We start from the raw sequence: 19,261 nt of genomic DNA on the forward strand, positions 1-19,261 counted from the left end.
TGAAAGGTTAAAAGGAGAGCAGTCTACGTGTTTCGTCTGTTCCTATATACATCTCCCAGATATTGCTTATAATTTATCTCCCTTGACTGGATTAAAAATGGCGAGATGTTCCTGATGAAAGAGTATCCTACAACCTAGACATGCCACACAAGTTCACTGTTCTTATGACAAATAAACTCGCTGGTCGGAACCAGGTCGGTTTTTTTTTTTTTTTTTTTTTTGATTTTCCTGACATCTCTCTGGTAGATGCCTCATGGTACTCCCTCCTGTCACTACTTGGCAGCTTCCAGACTTAGACTCACCCAAGGCTTCCTGGTGCCTCTGGTGTAGTGGGATCTTGACCAAGGGAAAGCTATCTCTTCAGTCACTTGGTGAAGTGCTTGTAAGTGCCAAATAATGCTGCTGACCATCTGCCCCCTTCTTCCGCTTAGAAAACGAGCGCAGAAATACTTGGCAGAAAAAAAAGCATCATGCACACATAGAGAAACATGTTGAAGGGCTTGGAAAAGTTTGTTGTTATTTTATCTGGCTCTTTGGATGATTTATGGGAAAAGTGAAAATATAGAAAAGTGTTCATTGCCAGTTTCAAATTATATAATAAGGAAACCCAGGGAGATTAGAAGACTACATTATACGGACACTAAAAAAATGAACGATAATTGTTAGCAGATCTTTACACACGGGCGTTATGCACAGACACATTCGTGCAATCTTTCAACTTTATAATAGCATGCTTCCACATACGGTGCCCGCAATTACCACCTTTCTACTCCGTAGTCATGGCAACTTCTATTGAAGTTGCTTGCGCTCCTGTCTTAAATATTATAAAAAAATGTGTTTTTGTTTTCATTCATTTCACGCTGGTTTAGTGTGTGTTTTTTTGTGTTTGTTGTTTGTTTGTTTGTTTGTTTTTTAGTTTGTTTTTTATCAAAGTGAAATCTGATGGATTGTGTAATGTAAACTGAGCGCAGTCTGATTTGTAAAGGCCGTTAAAGAGACCTTATGGAGTGTAACTCAATTGCAGGGCAATGTCTGTTTTGTGCTCTATGCTGAAGCTTCCTGCTTTGTCTAAATTTTGAGATTTTACCACTTGCTTTGACAGCAAACAACTCATCAGTTTACATTAAAAACAAGGAATGTGTTCGATTTTCTCTTAATATTCATGCTCACATGAAGAATCTTTCCCTGGGAAGATGAATTTCACAGACTGAATTGATTTTGTCCTAATTTTACTGGCATGTCCTGAAACAGAATTTAAGACAGCTGAAAGCACTCCAACACAATTTTTAAATGGATGTTAGTAATTTTCTAAACTTACCATTTTCCTTCTCAACTGCTTCTCTTCTTAAAGTAAAGTTAGAAACGTTTCTCTGATAGATAGAGCAAAAATCGTTTTAGAGAGCTGGAATGGAACTGTGCCCGCGAGCTACACAGCCATCGGACTTAGATCTCTGCAAGGTCTTCTGCTATAATTTCGGGCAATGAAAAGCATTCTGCCTCTCTTCTGTGAAATGTCACGATCAACTGTTACAATCGATACAAAGACCGTTACTTCCGAAGTAAAAAGCTTTGATGTTGTCACGATTAACGTTCAACCCGCTTCTCCTCCACACATTTAGTTTACACAATCTTTCACAGGTGCAGTGTTTGGTGGTCTCATCTTTTCTCGGAGGGGGATTATGCTACCGTTAAAATACCATGCTTACTTCTAACAATCTAAAAGTATACATAAAAAAGCTGTTTGTGTGTGTGTCTTTATGCGATGTATCGGACACATGCTAATCTCTATATATATATTTGGAGGTTCCCAGAGGTCGACTTTTCTCCTGATAGTCTGAGCTCAGTTCACTCATTTGAAGATCAAAGAAAATGCGAGACCAGATACGAATCTGGCCATTTTTAATGATGGTGGAGATCAAAATTTGGGGTGATGCCACCTGCCACGCTACTCCTTTTCCTCTCTGTCTTTTGCTCTCTTTGAAAAACCATAAATCAAGATGTTGTATAAATTTGCTGGTTATACTTGATATACGACGCCATTAGTTCCGCCTTTATCTCGAGCCAAAGATATGATCGGGAATACAAAAAAGGAGATATTAAAACTAATCAAGAACCAATCATAATCTACGACTTTTTTGAACAAAAGAAAAAATATTCTCTCAGAAATGGGGTGAGGACCAAAGAAGTGGTTTTTTTTTTTTTACTACAACCCCCAACCCCACACACCCCGACACACGCACGTTCAGATGGAAACATAGAAACAAGCATCTTCACACTCATATTTATGTATTACTTTTTAAATTTGTAGTTGTATTATATGATTATTTACAATATTATATATTTAGTTTGTTGTATTCGAAGTCTACAATTTGAAAGGGGTTAGTATTTTTTTTAACATTATCCAGAATCCAGTTTTCAGCAGCAGGGCGGAAACCTGCCCCAACTCTTCCTGACTAGCGTTTCTGGATGTAATCTTCGTCCGGAAGCTTGCTTCTGTAGTGACAGCAGAGGCTGGGCAGCTGCTTGCTTTAAGGACAATGGATGTTGCAGGAGCTGGCAGTGGGAGTTTCAAGAGTTAACAAGAGAGGCAGGAGGGGCTATGGGCGGGTGAGGTGGTGGTGTGAGGTCGATATTATTTCATGTACGCCATTGCAGGTCAGGCCATGCATCTCCTCGCTGGCGGGTGTCGTATATAAGGGCAGGACCATACTTCTCCATACTCCAGGCTTCTGTCCTCCTGCAAATGGGCTCCTATCTACTTTGTCTAAAGTTTATTACAACGGTCTGGTGACTCACTCGTTAAGGGAACTTTATGTTTCGGGGGTTTGTTTGTTGCTGTATAGTTAAGGGCGAACCCTGGACATTTGGCAGCATCAACTGCTTCTGTCAGTTTTTCTCTCATATCGACTCGTCTGGTGCCGATATTAAACCTTGAACCTTTGTTTACAATGCGTCTATGGCAAAGACTGTCTTTAATTAACGAAAACAAAACTGGCGAGGATGTGATGGTTATAAATAAAAAAAAATGGCGATAGAGAGAGATAGGCGATGAGAATTCCACAAATTCAGCTTGAGCACCGTTCTTTCGACGTAGGTTCAACTGGCGATAACAGACTAATAAAATAAGAAATAATACAGAAACATCACACAATAAAACATCTTTTTGCAGTACTGCACACACATGGAGCCTTTACTGCTAATTTCGGAGGAGAATGAGATAAGTCTGATCGCTTTGTCTCCCATTTTCATCAGATTACAGTTACTCGGGTATTTACGTGGGTGTCGAGGCGATGGTAATGCACTTTGATGTTTATTTCTCTATAATCGCAATAACTTGTCATACTGCATTTTCATGTCTGTTCTTTTATACCTCCAATTACTCATTCTGATAGACATGTAATTCATTTACGGTGTGAAACGGCGAATTTTTTGCTCAGTTTTCCTCGTCAACCTCCGTTGAATGGAGTGATCTGTCTTCTGTCAACCCAGTTTGAAGTAGTCGTTACAAAGACGAGATGTGGTTGGGTGTTGCTCTCATGCAAAGCTGAACAAATCACCATATGCTGGTCCTCGTGCTCATTCTGACCTAACCAGAGCCGTGATTTCACATGAGATCCATCTGTTCCCAACTGTCTTAGCCTCTCTCCTGCTTTCTCTCCCACTTGGTTTTTGATCTTTCACCGAAAAAAAGTGAGTGTGAATGCTTTGACGCAGGATTCATTTCTCCTAAAGCCTGTTGCCTGGTCCTCCATGTATCGAATTTCCCTGGTGTCTGTAAATTACCAGAACTGGAGAACGCGGTTCTCTAAGGCCAGATCTTTGTTTTCTGTCTTCATTTTTCTGTATTCTACAAATCTCTACAGGGGTATTCTACCATCCACCCTCCCCATCTTCAGATCTTGTTTCCTTACCTCCGAAAGATTCTTCGAATTCGTATTTTGTCTTCAGTTCCTGTTTCTCTACACATTCTTCGATTTTATACATTGTCTGTACTTTCCGTTTCTGTTAGCGTTTCAAAGGTTCTCCCAGAACTTGACAAGTGTAAGTATACTTAATCTTTCGCACTTGACATTTCAGACAAGATTTTTGTGTATCTTATACCTTGATTTGTAACGAAACATAAGACATTTTCACCTCTTCCTTATTTTAATCTGCTGCATGGCTGTTACTATGTGGAGTCAGAACATCTGGATTTGTTGTGATGTCATATAGAGAAGCACACACGATTGACACATACACACGTGCGCGCAAACATAAACAAAAATTTGAAAATGTGCGCATGCTCTCACACTCTTTCTTTTTTTTTCTCTCTCTCTCTCTGTCCCCCTCTCTCACACACACACAAAGTGTACTTAAGGGCAAAGCGCATGGCAGACAAGTTCCCAGTATTTCAGTTGGGTTCACAGAACCTTTAATCATGTCACATTTAACGAGCAGCAGAAGCTGATTCCCAGTCTCAGTACAAGGTAGGTCGTCTCAAAGATTATTATTAACGCCAACGTTTTCTTCACACTCGACAGCTACATTTCCCTTTTATGCTGTATAATCATTTTGGCCGCCACTGCCGCCGTCCTCCGACCAAAAAAAATCGCCTGGCGGACACAAGATTTGATCTGACGGGGTCCGTGTGCGGTAAACAACCCTCCGCCTCCACACTGGACTCCTAGTCGATCGTTGCGATAGTTGGTAGTAATCAAAATGTCAACTGCAGTCTCCATAGGTGTTTGAATAGATGAACATTCTTCTTGAAGTTGAAAGTTGTTTTTTTTTTTATTTATTTATTTTTTTTTTTTTTTTTGCTGAAAGAGAAAGAGGCTAAGATGATGAAAAGTAGCTCTGAGGTTGTGTATGTTAATGACATTAAAAAAAAATATCCTACATCTCACAGCTACCTTTATTTTTCTCCTTCTCATGCATTCTGGGTCTTTCCTACTTTACAGACCTCTTCTGTCTTTCATCTCCTTTTTTTTCTTTTTTTCTTTTTTTTTCTCTTAAGATGTTTGTCTTCGCCTCTAACTTCTATTTCATAATTCATCACTTCTGTGTGTTGGTGGAGAGGGAAGGAAATATGTGATGTGTGTGAGCGTGTGTGCGTGCATGAGTTTGTGCGTAACAGAAAGATAAAAATTGATTGAAGAGTGGGAGAGAGAGAGAAAATAAATAAAACTGTTTTAACATAAATATTTGATAGCTGCAGGCAGAGCGTGACCACACTATTATATCCGAGGCGTTTCATGTTCACTCATGAATGTTTTGTTCAGCATTGCTACTCATCTTAAAACGTAACATCGACTGACTACAATTCCTTCTTCCGGTGGTTTTGACGCATGCGTCGTGACACCAGCGGGATTCGTTTCCCGGGTTTCCTCCAGCTCGCGTAGTTTCCACGTCGTGTTTACATGATTGAAAGCCTCTCCCACCTAGGAATTGTTGTCCTGTCTTGTAGCTGTTCATCTCTTCTTCTTTTGTTCGTTTCAGATGCATCGGAATTAGTTGCTTTTGGGCTTTTCTTATATTGCTCCGCCGCTTTCTTGAGTTTTTCTTGCGAGCAGAATACGAATGGATTTTTTTTAATTGCCAGGAGCGAATGTGTTTTACATAGTGAAATGTGTGAGCAGGATCAGAGAGTAGAAGGTACCAGACATACTGTGGGAAACGTTCATGCCTGATTGTTATCGCAAAAAGTTTGTGTTTTATGCGCGCAAGTGTTCAATTTTTTTTTGGTTTGTCTTTGTATTGTTCTGTTGAACTTTGCTTTTTGTGTTGTTTTGTCTTCTGCTTTGTTTTAGTTTCCTTAGAGTTTTTATCTTTGTTTTATTTTGTTTTGTTTCGTTGATTGTTTGTTTCGCTTTTCTGTTATTTCTATTGTGTTTTGCTTAGTTTCGATTGTTTGGTTTTATCTATTTGAGATTGTTCTCCTTCAAAACGTTAAAGCACGCCAGCTGACACCTATCGAAGCGTTTGAGCAAACGGAGGCTGCACACTGCACCATCTTCCTCACACTTCATCACTACACCATCACCCTCACACTGCACACCATCACACTTTACCATCTCCCTCACACTGTACCATCTCTCTCACTACACCATCTCCCTCGCTACACCATCACCCTCACACGGCAATATTTTTGCGCTTCAGAACTCAACAAAACCTCATATTAACTCATCTTATATCTTATTTGAAACTCTTGCAATGAAAGTCAATGTAGTCCTGTCCCATTATTTTTCCCCAAAACACAACACAAACTTCACATCTTACAAGAGAACTAGTAAAACCTTGTCCTTTCCAATATTTTCTCCCAGAGACCTAACCATACTTTATGTATTATTGAAAATGGATGATGAAACTTGGTCCTATTCCATTTCCTAGTCCTATCGTGAAGACACACCAGGCTGCTACAGCGATTTCACTTCTCCGTCAACTGTTAGTATGCAGTCAGCAACAAAACAAAACATTCTCCATTAAGACATTTGTAATTTTTCACATGTCATGGAAGTCGCTCAAAGAATTAATTTATTTATTACAAGAATTCCAAGACATGGTCAGTTAGTTTTCTGGCAAGTGGCTCGCTGAGTAATTAGTGGCAGATAATGTGAGTAAAGTGGCACAAAACTCTTACTCACATCCAATCACTTATGTGCATGGGTGACATATCTTGTTGGTTGGCCTACAGACTGCCGGTCTACTTCTAGCATTTCTAGACTCATAAATATCTTAACAGAACTCATCAATTATTTGGACCAGGGAACAGTGACTATGGTCCCAGAGTGATGAATTCAGAGGTGAGCAGAGCGGCGCAGAGGTCCCTTCTTTGATCGAGACTGGGTGAGGGACGGGGTAGCTGGGGTGCGGTGCAAGAGAGTCGTACATCTGCGAAGAAGAGTGCAAGTGGTACCTGTAATATCCACCCGAACCAAAGAAAAACTACATCAATGCATGAACTTTTATAGAGGATTTATTTATCTTCTGGCTCACAGTCAAACTGCTGAGTTTTTAAGACGAGGAGAAGGGACAAAGATTTTGACCACGTCCACATGAACTGACTTCCTTTCTTATCCAACCATCTTTATGTTCTAAGCAATAAAACCGTCAAACACCACTTGCTGAAGAGTGAGGAAAATCATTTCTGGTAAAACTGTGAATAGATGTTGCAAGAAATGTGTTGGCGGGCGCAGGGACGGGGAGCATCGCACCTTTGACTCGGTATTTGTGTCTGACCTACATCCCTACAGCTGCTGGCCATTGGTAGCTGGCGCCGGCTTCGATAGGATTCAAAGCAAAATCAATATAAATACTTGCATGAGAGTCCAATCGTCTTTCGACTTTGTGTTCCTACATAGACCTATGTATGGCTTTTCGAATTGCAAAAGCCATGCAATTTCGCAAGAGGTGCAGCTGTCGGCGAGAACTCCCTCGAGAGATGAGCTGTTGGCAAAAGTGAACACTCTTTGGTTAGATAACAGTCTGCTGCTTATTCCCGACGGAGATGTAAAAACGAAGAGCATTTCGTGCATTTTAGAGTTCGTAAGAAATGAAATCATATTTGAAAGCCGTTGTAGAATATACAATATTTATGCGAATAAAGATCATCAGTTTTAGTAAGAAGACTGTATAGCTTAGTATTCAGAGGCACACATCGCATTTAGCTCAAATATAAGTGAGTGACACACACACACACAACTGATTAATTAACCTGTTTGATCTTCCCAAAAGCGTTTTCAATGTCTCATCGTTTGGTAACAAAATTTGACAATAGAAGATTACAGGAAAGTCTAATAAAGAAAACCACCAATACTAGTAAAGGTATTTTCAACTGAAGTCTCTGCCTTCTCACTTTATTACAGCTATTTCGAAGGCGTCTAAACATACCTTCATCTTCATCCTCCCTTGCTTCCCAGTGGCTGGCCTGTTGCCAGCTTGCATGGTGTAACGTTTACCCGGGGTGATTATAAGGCTCATTTATGACGACCCTAGCAACGAGTCCGGGTAAAGGTGTGGGGAGAGGGGCTAGAGAATAACGGTCAGGGCAGAGTAGGAGGTAAAGTCAGCCGCGTTTTCACACGGTGCACAGGGTATCACGTGACGGCAAAAACCAATGTTTGAAAAAGCAAGTTACACAAACAACAGGAGTTATACGGCCAATATGTGGCGGGCAGACTGTCGGGTGTTATATTGCGGAAGACAAACCGTAGGCTACCAGTGAGACCGGGTTTTTAGCCCTTCTTGAAGTGCTCTTATCTCGGCTGAATGAGTCTCTGTCGCCTGCCGCCATTGAGGTCTTTCACAAAGGGTCGCGGAAACAACGCTTTAGCGGCAGCGTCACCCACACGCCTCCGAGGGTAACGTGGGGTCGTTACCGCTGCGTCGTTGGTGGAGGTCCTTTCAAGTCGTGCGTCACTGCAGCCCTCGTGAAAACTAAGCTCCCGCCTTCTGCTGCGATTCTCATCCATATTTTTTTACATGTATTTTTAAAGGGTTACATTGATACTTGAGTTCTGAGGGCTGTGAGGTCTTGAACAAACACACAAACATTGTTAAAAAACAGTTTTGATATGATAGTCTTTATCTGCATACATATATTCTTATGGATTTACATTAGCATCTTATTTCGATTTTTGTTAGTCTTATCGCCATTGGAGTGACGAGTGGCTTGTGGAGCCCAGTGTTTGAAAGGCTTGCCAGTCCACCTCCGTTCCAATCTTACTTTACCTCTCGGTCTTGGTTAGCATGACTAGAACAGCTGCTGCTTCTAATCACATTAACAAACTATTTCATTCTAGAGATGTTAAAACTTTTATTAACCTGACTATTTACCTCGTTAGTGATGAATGGCCATTGTCTTTGTCTATAAAAGCTGCAGTTGAGGGTTCAGCGCTTTCATTGTATATTTTTCTTTGGGATTTGAATTTGATACAGAGTGATGAAGCGCAGTTATGGTTTTGCTATACAGACTGCACAGAAAATAACTTGCAGCACAATGACATCACGAAATAGTAAGAGGGAGAACTCACAGGCCAGCACATCATCAGAAATAGAGAGGATGCGGGATGCCATCCTGAGGATTTGCTGATGACAAAAGGCAGCCAAGTCCCTCTGACTGGTTCCGGTGATCTTGGAACAGATGTTAACAAGGGAGACAAGACTTCCTGTTCCCTAGGGAGAGGCTGTGGAACCAAGAGATGAAAGAAAAAGTCATGAGACTTTTGATGAAGTACTGATAGAACCAAGGGAGGATGACAGCTGACAGAGAAAGATCTGAGTTTCCGTAGGAGGTACAGATGTTGTTGACTCTTATGGGGGATCGTGTTAGTGTTGAAGTCCCATTAAAGCTTGTTATCAAAGATAGTACCTAGATATTAATAAGAGTCGACTACCTCGATGGCATCATCATGAATAATACTGATTGCTGCCTTAGCCCTGTTCGTTCGAAGTATTCAATTAAAATACTAAAAAATATAAGAAATTTAGCGGAATGCAATTCGTTTTAGAATCCAACTAAAGCGGTTTTTGCACCCCGTCCAAATCGTTGTAAACGAAGACTGCCTGTCAGGCTATCCTCCAGTTTGTTTGCATTTTTTAGTCGTTTGTGTTTGTCAGTATGTCTTGCTTGCCCATTTGTTCAAGAGTCTGCACAGTCGGTTTGTCTCCCTTGCTGTTCTTCAGTCTGTTTGTTTGCGTGTCTGTGTCTGTCTGATCGTCTTGCTGTCCCTCGTTTTGACTGTATTTGTGTCCAGCTGTCTGCACTGTCTGTGTATCTCTCACTCTCAATGCCGTGTCTTGCTTAGTTTTTTTTTCTGTATCTTATCTTATCTCACTCCCTCACTTCCACTCACAGTCCACTTCATGGCTTGTCTTCAACCATTTCTTCTCTCGTTGTCTCAATCATACACAGAAGACCGACCAGCACGTGTAATTATTCCAAGTCTCCTCCTTGCCACCCCATCTAGACTCATCCATCATTCGCGACACAGGTTGTCTTTCATACTGCAAATCAAAGTCTCAAGGGAGATTAGTAAGGAGTTAGATGGCGCTTCTTCCGAGGCTGATTTCATCTTGTTTCTAGACACACAACAGTTTTGTCGCCAGTCTCGCAGGGAATCGTTCAGATATTTTGATGTGGATGGCACTGCTGGCGCTTTGATTATACGTCTGCTTACCACCTCTACCTGTACAGATGTGGAAGAAGATGCAACAGCGCCATTATGCCGACCACTGTGTAAAGAAGCTTACTGGAGCTTGAAAAATAACTGCCTAATCATGTAACCCTTAAAAAAAAGTTTTTTTAGGAAAACTTTGAGAAACTGAAAGTAAAAGAAGGAAAAAGGATGACGGGATGAAGAGAACTGAAAGAGAATTGAAAGAGGAAAATAACAGGAGCAAAATAAAAAATAAAAGCAGGATGGAGGGATAAACAAGAGAATGATAAGGAATAGGAGGAAAAGGGGAAGAAAATAAAGGTATCCTGAAGCATCTACTATTTCTGTCAGGGGACGGGTGCACAAGTTAAAATGAGACACAAGGTCTCTTGGCATATCCCCCAACATACACATAATGCCCCATCTATGCCACTTTCTCGTACAGTCTCCACCCGGTGAAGACATCAGCGCGATATAAACTCGACGAAGAGACTTGAGAAAAGAAACACTCGATGGCTGCAGACGGTTTTTGCAGTCAAGTCTTCACTGATACTCCTTTGCTTCACCCTCCCTGTGGTTGCTGGAGGTCACAAAAGTGGAACCAAACAAAAACTGTGAAAACACTTTTCCCGTCCTCGGATTTTGGAAAATCGTAAAAGATATAGTTGGCTGCCATTTATGCTATCCCCAGAAACCTTAATTCCATGACCTCAGGAATCGCAACACGCAAAACCTCTTTTCAGAAGCCTGTACTAAGTTCTGTATGGCGAGCTTAGCCTTATACACAGTTCTTAAAACGTACAATTCGCTTGAAGCTCCCCCCTGCTGGTTTCACAAGCCGTTCTGCAAAATCGGTTCATGCTCGGCATCCTCTCTACTTGTCCATCAAAGCAGAGATAACGACCTTTTCTCTTCAGCAAGTTCAAAAGGTGACATCTGTTGCTCTTCTCATGTCTGTCGCTAATGGTCGGGAAATCTTGCGTTTCGCCAGCTCCAGCAGCTTCGCTTCTCCCTGCACTGATCGTCCAACATCCCATCTGGTCTACAAAGTTTCTGCCAAGGTACATGGATGCCGCCATAGTCCAGAGTTCTAACGACCGACTTCCTCTTCTCCACTTTCCTACTGCCCTACTTTAAATCGATGAGCACTGATAATCTAGGTCCTGAAATATTCGCATTTCACCGCAGAGATCGATTCTTCCAGGGGGGCATGAAATTATTTTTAGACTTGTGCCACTTATATCCATTTGCAAGCCACGAGATTTCGATTTGTGGGATTATAACTACTTACCTACACTGTCTTAAGAGAATAGACGCTGGCCAGACTGTAATTCTTTAAGTTCTTTATCTTGCAATGGTTTTTGTGTAAACAGTGTAAACAAACTAATCAGAACAATACTTTGATGATTATGTATAATGTATTCACAATTTATGCACAATTATGTGTTGTGTATGTACAGTTATAGATAATGTATATGGAAATATTATAAGGTGTGCCACCCAATGCATCACTTCAGTCAAACACAGCAAACGTTATTCATCTTAGATAAATTCTTTTTAGTTATGGAGTGTGTCAATTTTAGACATTCTCAATAATTAAATACGAGATTTCAAACCTAATTAATCTTTTCGTTGTGTTAAAGAAACGACAATTTTGCACTCATCAAATAGGCCTCAAAAACGAAAACTGTAGACGAGTCTTGTTAAATAAAGAATATTTGTGAGCATATGCTTAATATTTAGGAGCTAAAAGCTGCTCAAGTTTATTTGAGCTCATGAGCCGGTGGGAAATGATAGCTGAGTGTTGTGAAGGCCAACGGAAGAGGATAGTAAAGTGGTTTGAACGTGACATGCACTAAGCCTTGCGCCTCCTGGTGGGACACCCGATACCTGGGGAACACGCACTTGTTGATTGAATACCCTTGTGGGGCAGCATACTACCCCCAGAAGACTCAGCTGTTTAATCGGTACAAACACCTGAAAAGGATTGGAAAAACAAAGGCAGCAAAACAAAGAAGATAAACCCAGCCCTCACAAAAATTCTAGCCGAAAATCGTGTGGTCTCTAACCCCACATGACCCCAAACAAACAAAAAGACCAGGACATCATCTTTACTAATTTATATGCCGCTTTATTTAATTACATTTTCCGGCAATCCATCTTGAGAAATTATTCAGAATTTATTAACAACTAAATAATAGTTTGAAAACTGTTTGAATTTTTGTCTGAAGACTACATTTCAAGTGGGCGTCTATATTTCTTTCCTGCACACACAAAATGTACCCGAACCCTGAAGTTCAGAGGCTGGAACTGACCTCACGAGCTTATTCATGGATGGGAAAGGAGATAACTGTCTGGCCAATACTATCAGGAGCCAGCCTCCTGGCTTCCCTGCACTTGCAATGTTTCCTCTTTTGTTCCGAGGACAAGCATGGCGCCCTGGTATGAGGACGGCTTTGCGCAGATGTTTTCCATACCGAGGGTGGACCGGCCAAACGCTGGACTAAGGGGAGAATACTGAATTACCCGCGTGCTCTGTAAAGTACCACTTTGAATAGCCTGCGTGTGGTTTTCATCTCCTACTGGCATTACTTTGAGTAAAGGAAAGAGCTCTCGAACATTAGAGAGTGAAAACGATCCCACTGTATGTGTGTGAGCAGAGTTCCTTCCCCTGGCACACGCGCGCGCGTGTTATCACTGATGTGAGTGAGAGACGAAAGTGCTGACAGTCTCGTTTTCACAGTGGGAGTCGTTTCCGTGGTGTCCTTCTCTCTCTCTGTGAGGTGTTTTGCCAGCCAGATGTAGCTGATGAGATGTTTTGCTGGAAATCATGGCAGTTTGTAATGCTAGGCGCCATCATTGCCTGAAAAGGTGAGAGCTTCCTCTCTGTAACATTTTGCTATCTTTCTAAATGCCAGCTCACTGATTCCTTCATTCACTTGACACGCTCAGCTGCTCTTACCAGTAATTTCAAGCTATTTTCTGCAAACAAAATGTAACCCTTGTCTATAAAAAAACAATATCAGAAATACTATTCTTTAATACGGAGTATGTCTTTCCTTAAGCCTGTCTTAGATTTTCGAAAGTTGTTATCCTTTGCTCAGCTTGAATTTCATGTTGGGAGGAGGGGAGGCGTGACTCTTAATGTCAGGGTCTGGTGTTCGTTGTTCTCTCAGTGATGATGTTGCTATGGCGACGAAGGCTCATCTGTATTGATGCTTCATGAACGCCCCGTGAAATGACTTTACCTCTGAGGCTTTCTTGGCACTTGCTTCAGGCGAGAATAAAAAAGTGTCTTTAACTTACTCCGGTCACAAAATTTGAGAAAATTCCCTGGAGCTACGCAGCACTTCCTGATGAACAGCCGGGATTTTTTCTTCCTGTTTTCTTTTTAATCATAAAACGATAACCGTCCAGCAAATAACCTTTTTTTTTTTTTTTTTTTTTTTTTTTTTTTTTTTTTTTTTTTTTTTTTTGCTACTGATTCACTATGTGAGCAAATTTGTCAGTTTTTGTTAAATCTGCGTCTTTTGAAAGCATTAGTGATGCTTGAGACCTATGCTTTCCGATATACATCTGTCTATTGTCTACTCCAAATTCCTTTCGTCATGACAGCACGTGATACCTCCCCCACAGTGATAGTGTGTAGGAAGATTTGTAATGTAGAAAACAAACATTATACAGTAACAAAATGTGTTAGCTAGCTATCAAGGATTTTCTAAATGTGATAATAGGTTTTGCAAGCTGCGAGACAAAACTTGTGTTAGTTTGCCACAAAAAAAAAATCTGTCTATAAATTGTCTACACGCAATTAAAAAAACATACAGAAATGATCATGATAGAATCTTTAATGTCTGTTACTTTTCTTTTTTGATTGAATGTTCTGTTTCCTTAAACGGATGTCAGTGATAGACAAGTTCACAATCACTTACGCTTAAAATTTTGGATTAAAAATAAATTGTTTACTAACAATCGCCCTGCATGATCTCTGTTTTCTGAGGATATGATGCAAACAAGAAACAATTTGTTTACATAGCTTTGACTTTGCGAGTGGGGTTTTTTTTTTTTTTTTTTTTTCTTTTTTTTTTTTTTTTTTTTTTTTTTTTTTTTTTTTTTTTGCTTTTTTTAGTATAAGATGTAAAAAAGGTAAAACTGCCAAAACTCCTGCATCACTTGACACTTTTCCTTTTCGAATGGGTCTGATAAAAAAAAAGCTCTTGTTTTAAAAGTAATTATAAGTGAAAGATTTCTTTACAACACGAAATACAGATTTCTCATAATTGAAGACATTGTTATCTGTCATTTATCCCAATTTGATATTACATATGCCTTGTCAGTTAGTCATCATCCCATCAATTTTCCATTCAAACTCAACATAGACAGGCACAGGTTATATTTGTTTGTCTCTAGAGTGTGCAGACAGGGCCTCTATTTATGATTCATCTCAAGCTGTAATATGCAGTATCGAAGTCAATATCTGAAAGCGCCCACAAAAGCAATCACAAAAAGACAACAAATAATCTAAAGAAATCTTATGGGCACAAGTGTACTATTCTGAAAAAGAGAAAAATTGATAAAAATATATGTTCCTTCTCAAAAATCAGATAACCATTCTCCAGCGCTGGTGCCCCATTGGGTTTTATGTTAAATGACCCTGAGAGGATTTTCCAGTTCACTTGCCAGGCATTTTTTAAACTTTGGCCATGAGAAATCAAGTGTGGTGTTGTAATGGGTAATGGTTGCATCACAATGTTGATAGATCACCATTCCGAATCGCTGTGCACTTAGATTACAGTAATGTCCATCAAGAGAGTCGCGACCTAACGGGCGTAAAGGGTGGCCATCAAAACAGGGGCCATGATCCTTGTTTTCAAACTTGGTTCAGAGGGGTCGGTGGTCCAAGAGCCAAGGGGAATAAAGTATACGATGTCCAGTGATACTTACTAATAACATCTGTTAGTTGTTTCATTGCCCATATGCACGATAAATATATTTATCAGTTTTGTTTGAATCACGGAAACTCCTTATTCGTGTCTCCAAAAAAGCTAAATACATTTAATTAAAGCCTTCTTCCTCCGATACACACATATAACAAACACCAACGTTGTAAGGGATTGAAGAGGGAAAGAACAGGAACTTCTGGGCTGCAGATAGCAGTGGGTTGAACAACTACGATCAACGCGCTATCGAAACTCTCTACGACATCTTGGAAGAGGTGGATGTTAAGTTGTATGTTTTCCACTGTCTGGACAAACATAGGGGCTGAACATAAGGGTCCAGAACTTCTTCTGTGGTAATGGAGTTGAGGGGCTGTCTTCGTGTCTGGAGCAGGAACTCGATGCGAACAGGTATGAAGTGTGGCAGGACTTTGTTTGACTCTGTCTGCCCAGAGGTTGGAGGACGTACTCCTTTCTTTCCATCCCCTAGGAAAGTCATTCCCGGCTGTAAATTCTTCTGAACATTTCTTGGCTGTCCGCTCAACGAAAGGAACAGAATAATCACACAACAAAAGTATTCACAAAACTTAATCAAGTTTCCGACAATCATTGGACAATAACTGTTGAACCAGATTGCAAAATTAAATATTCTAATTTAAATGAAGACAGATTAAATTCACAGTGACATGTCTCTGAGGTCACAAAAATGTAAATTTTGTAAGGAGGGGTGTTCGCCAAAAAAAAAAAAAAAAATAGCAATACAGAGAATTGCAGACCCCTGATCTCTTTTCATTTTCCAAGCAGCGCTTCTGGATACTAATTTGTCTAGACCGTGCAGGAAACATGAGTCCGCAGAGCCACCAGCTCAGAGGGGAGAGACCTTAAAAACTGGACACGTGCGAGCTGCCATGGCGTCTCTGAGCTCCCGATAAGCCGACGAAACAGCGGTCAGCTCCCTGCCATTCCAGAATCTTGCTGTCTCCCAGTGGTTTTCATTAACAAGGACAACTACTGTCATCCCATGCCCCGAGAACTGGGCGTGTTTGATCCAATCACGTAGGTCTTGTCCAGGGCTGGAAGCAACTCTCAAGAGAGGCAACTCGTGCTCTCAGGGTCCAGAGGATGACCATTCTTTGCTTTCTGGTACTGATTGGCTAAGCCATAGTGCTTCCTGTAGGATCGCAGACGGCAAGTTAATCCTATTCGGTATCTCTTCTCGTGCGTTTAGTACTCTCTTTGAAAAATATATGTCTTCAGGCGTACACTTATGGCCCTGTGACAGTTGTAGCTTTTCAGCAGATAAAAAGGTAGTACACCAGGAAAAGCTGATTTCATGCATTTCTGCAACGAATTCCTTTTTCCTAAGTCACAATTATTCTCTTCCTTTCTCTCTCATTTCATCATTTTATATAGTAACACAAGCATATATATCTTATTCAGCACATTTTGAAAATGTTGATGTTTTTCTGCTTTTTATTCTCAATAAAGAACAATCTTTGAAGCTATCACAGATAAACATATTCAAGGATATACACAAGCATATCAGAAACCAGAAAGACAGATTGAAAGACAGACAAACAGACAGACAAAACAGGTAAAACCAGTGCGAGGCGTAACAAGATTAAAAGCTTCATGCACACTCCCGAGGACAGAGAGGAAATCGAATAGGAAGTTTCTCAACTAAACAGTGAACAGAGTTGACTTGTCGCCGAAAGAGAAAGAACATGTACTGGCACCTAAATTCAATTTTCAACACTGGTATCGTCTGCAGACTGATTTGATACTTGTCAGACGTCACTCGTCGTATCCTTTGATGGCTCTCGCCGCCATCAGCCTGATCCAGTATTGGGTATACGTCACTTCCGGTATGCATAGGCTCGATTCTTTCTCAGATATTTCTTTTAGAGAGAAATCGTTGGTATCTGTTGACGAAATGACGAGGTGTCTACAAGGGGCAGTCGACAAAAGGGTATCCACGGAGGGAGATGGGAATGAATCGTGAGAGGTTGGCGGTGACTATGAAGGGTAATGAGGAGGAGAAGGGAGGGGAACGACAGGGTTTTCGTTTGCGGACGAGGGGTAGAAAATATTGGAAAAGAGGTGGCCATCTTGGCGGCACGTGATGTCTGCGACGATAGACATACTCACGTGCGCTTAACCTCGTGACGGGAGAATATCAGTTACCCGCGCGACGTGCATTTAGCCCTCGTACTTAAAGTTGGTCTTTAACCTCGGTCACTGCGTGTCACTGCTCTGTGTGTGTATGTGTTTGGGTGAGTGTATGAGTATGACTAAGAAAAATAGAGAAAGGTGTATAACTGCAAGATGAAATGCAAGAATATGCATTGTAAACTCATCCTTGTGGACTAATTACTATCACACACGCAGACACACAAACACTTGCGCGCACCATGAGACACACGCAGGCACGGACTCAGATCGAAACACGCACCCACGTGTCCAAACACTCACTCACTCAACTACTCACACCACACTTACGTCACTCACTGAAGGAAGATGATTCAGAGAAAGAGGGAGACCACTAGCCAAGTACGTTTCCTCCTATAGCATCATGTTTTTAAACTAAATATGACAAATAAAGAATTTTCGATTCTAACAACAGGAAGTGTTGCAGACGTCTATCAAAAGAAGGATCTTCAGCTGTCGTTAGAAGAATCAATATGGAAGCCTTCCTATCTACGCACCATCCCTCCCGCCTGAGATTAGACCCTTAGCCATCAGATTAACACTGGCGTCCGATAGGCAAATCCCTTAATTTTGCTAACACAAAGATGTGTAAAATAAGCCTTAAAAAATCAAATCTTGTTTTTTTTAATGTTCTTCTTGAATAAACAACGCACACAGCTAAGGATCCACCAATCAAAAGCAAGCTTTTTCTTTTTTAAGAAAAAAGACTATTTTGTGTGTTGTATTTTGGAATCATGACTTTGGCCTGTTTGCCTTTGGGGAACATACTAACCAGATTGACACTAGTATACCTCGGTTGACCCATTCATAAAATGAGTACCTGACCTATTTACAAAGCTGGTAAAGGTCAGCCAGCGAGGGAGATAGGATGGTCCAGCCCTCATACAACTAGTCGCGAGTAAAAGACATCCTACGGTGCCAGTATTGACAACAGTCATACTATCACACAGACTGTGAAATACTAAAGACAGATATGATATTTGGCTTCAATACAGTTGACAGGACTGTCAAGAAACAGTTATGCTGTGTCTCAACAAGCAATTAATGTCTCCGCCATTTGGAGGACAAGGAAGATGTTTTCTAGGCCATCCGCTAGACTCGGAAATAGCAATCTCGGAAGAAGTGTTCTTGTGGTGTCTGAGATGAACGTGTTCAGTTTGCATGTTGATTTTTCACCCTAGACTGACAGTTGATGTTAGGGGAGTGGTTCTAGAAATGTTCTTTAGAACATGTGTCTTTGTCTGGCGAAGCCAAGGTACAAATGTTTTATAGCATGAAAATTAAGTGACCGATAAATTATAAATAGTTCGAGGTGTCAGCCATTAAATTTCTTTGTATGCATTTCAAGTCAGTGAATTATATGTATGTATTTACATTTATACAATGGCATATACATAATCAGGTTTCATTTTTCTAAATTGTAATTACTAGCTGATTTGTCAACAAGGATTTTTTTTGGTTTGTGTACTGATATGGAAACTTACATAGGACGCCAGTGGACAAGAAACCATAACGAAAACTAAGGACTCCTTTAGTAGGTTGTAAATTCATCAGTATTTGTATTATTGCTATTCAAGGCTCTTATCCGTTTTTTTTATTCTTGTGCGTGCATGCGTGTGAGTGTTTGTGCATTTGTTTGTTTGTGTTCGCTTGCGTGCGTTCGCTCGTGAGTACATTTCAGGACCAAGAACTTATTTTGAGATCCGGATTACGATGTTACCGGGGAGTTGTTTGAAAAAGGAAGAAAAACAATCAAACACTGATTAAGTTTACTCTCTCTCCTCTCTCTTTCGCAAAAATAGACACACGCACGCACTCCGGAGCGCTGGCACGCAGGCACACAGAGAGTATAAAATATTTAAAGGTCGAAGGTAAAGGTCTGCTGGCCAAGTGGTCTTAGAAACGATAATCTGAAACACCGCCAACGTGGCTTAGACACGATACATTAAAGGTGGAGGACCAGATCGCTCCTCCTGCTGG

General features: G+C 40.8%; 1 protein-coding gene across 4 annotated transcripts in view; it reads left to right on the top strand.

Moving 5' to 3' along the window:
- The window catches only part of LOC112557727, an 80,233-nt gene that overhangs the window by 53,206 nt on the left and 7,766 nt on the right, over positions 1 to 19,261 (top strand). The window lies entirely within an intron of this gene.

This window comes from Pomacea canaliculata, linkage group LG2 (assembly GCF_003073045.1).
Source record: "Pomacea canaliculata isolate SZHN2017 linkage group LG2, ASM307304v1, whole genome shotgun sequence".
Classification (NCBI taxonomy): domain Eukaryota; kingdom Metazoa; phylum Mollusca; class Gastropoda; order Architaenioglossa; family Ampullariidae; genus Pomacea; species Pomacea canaliculata.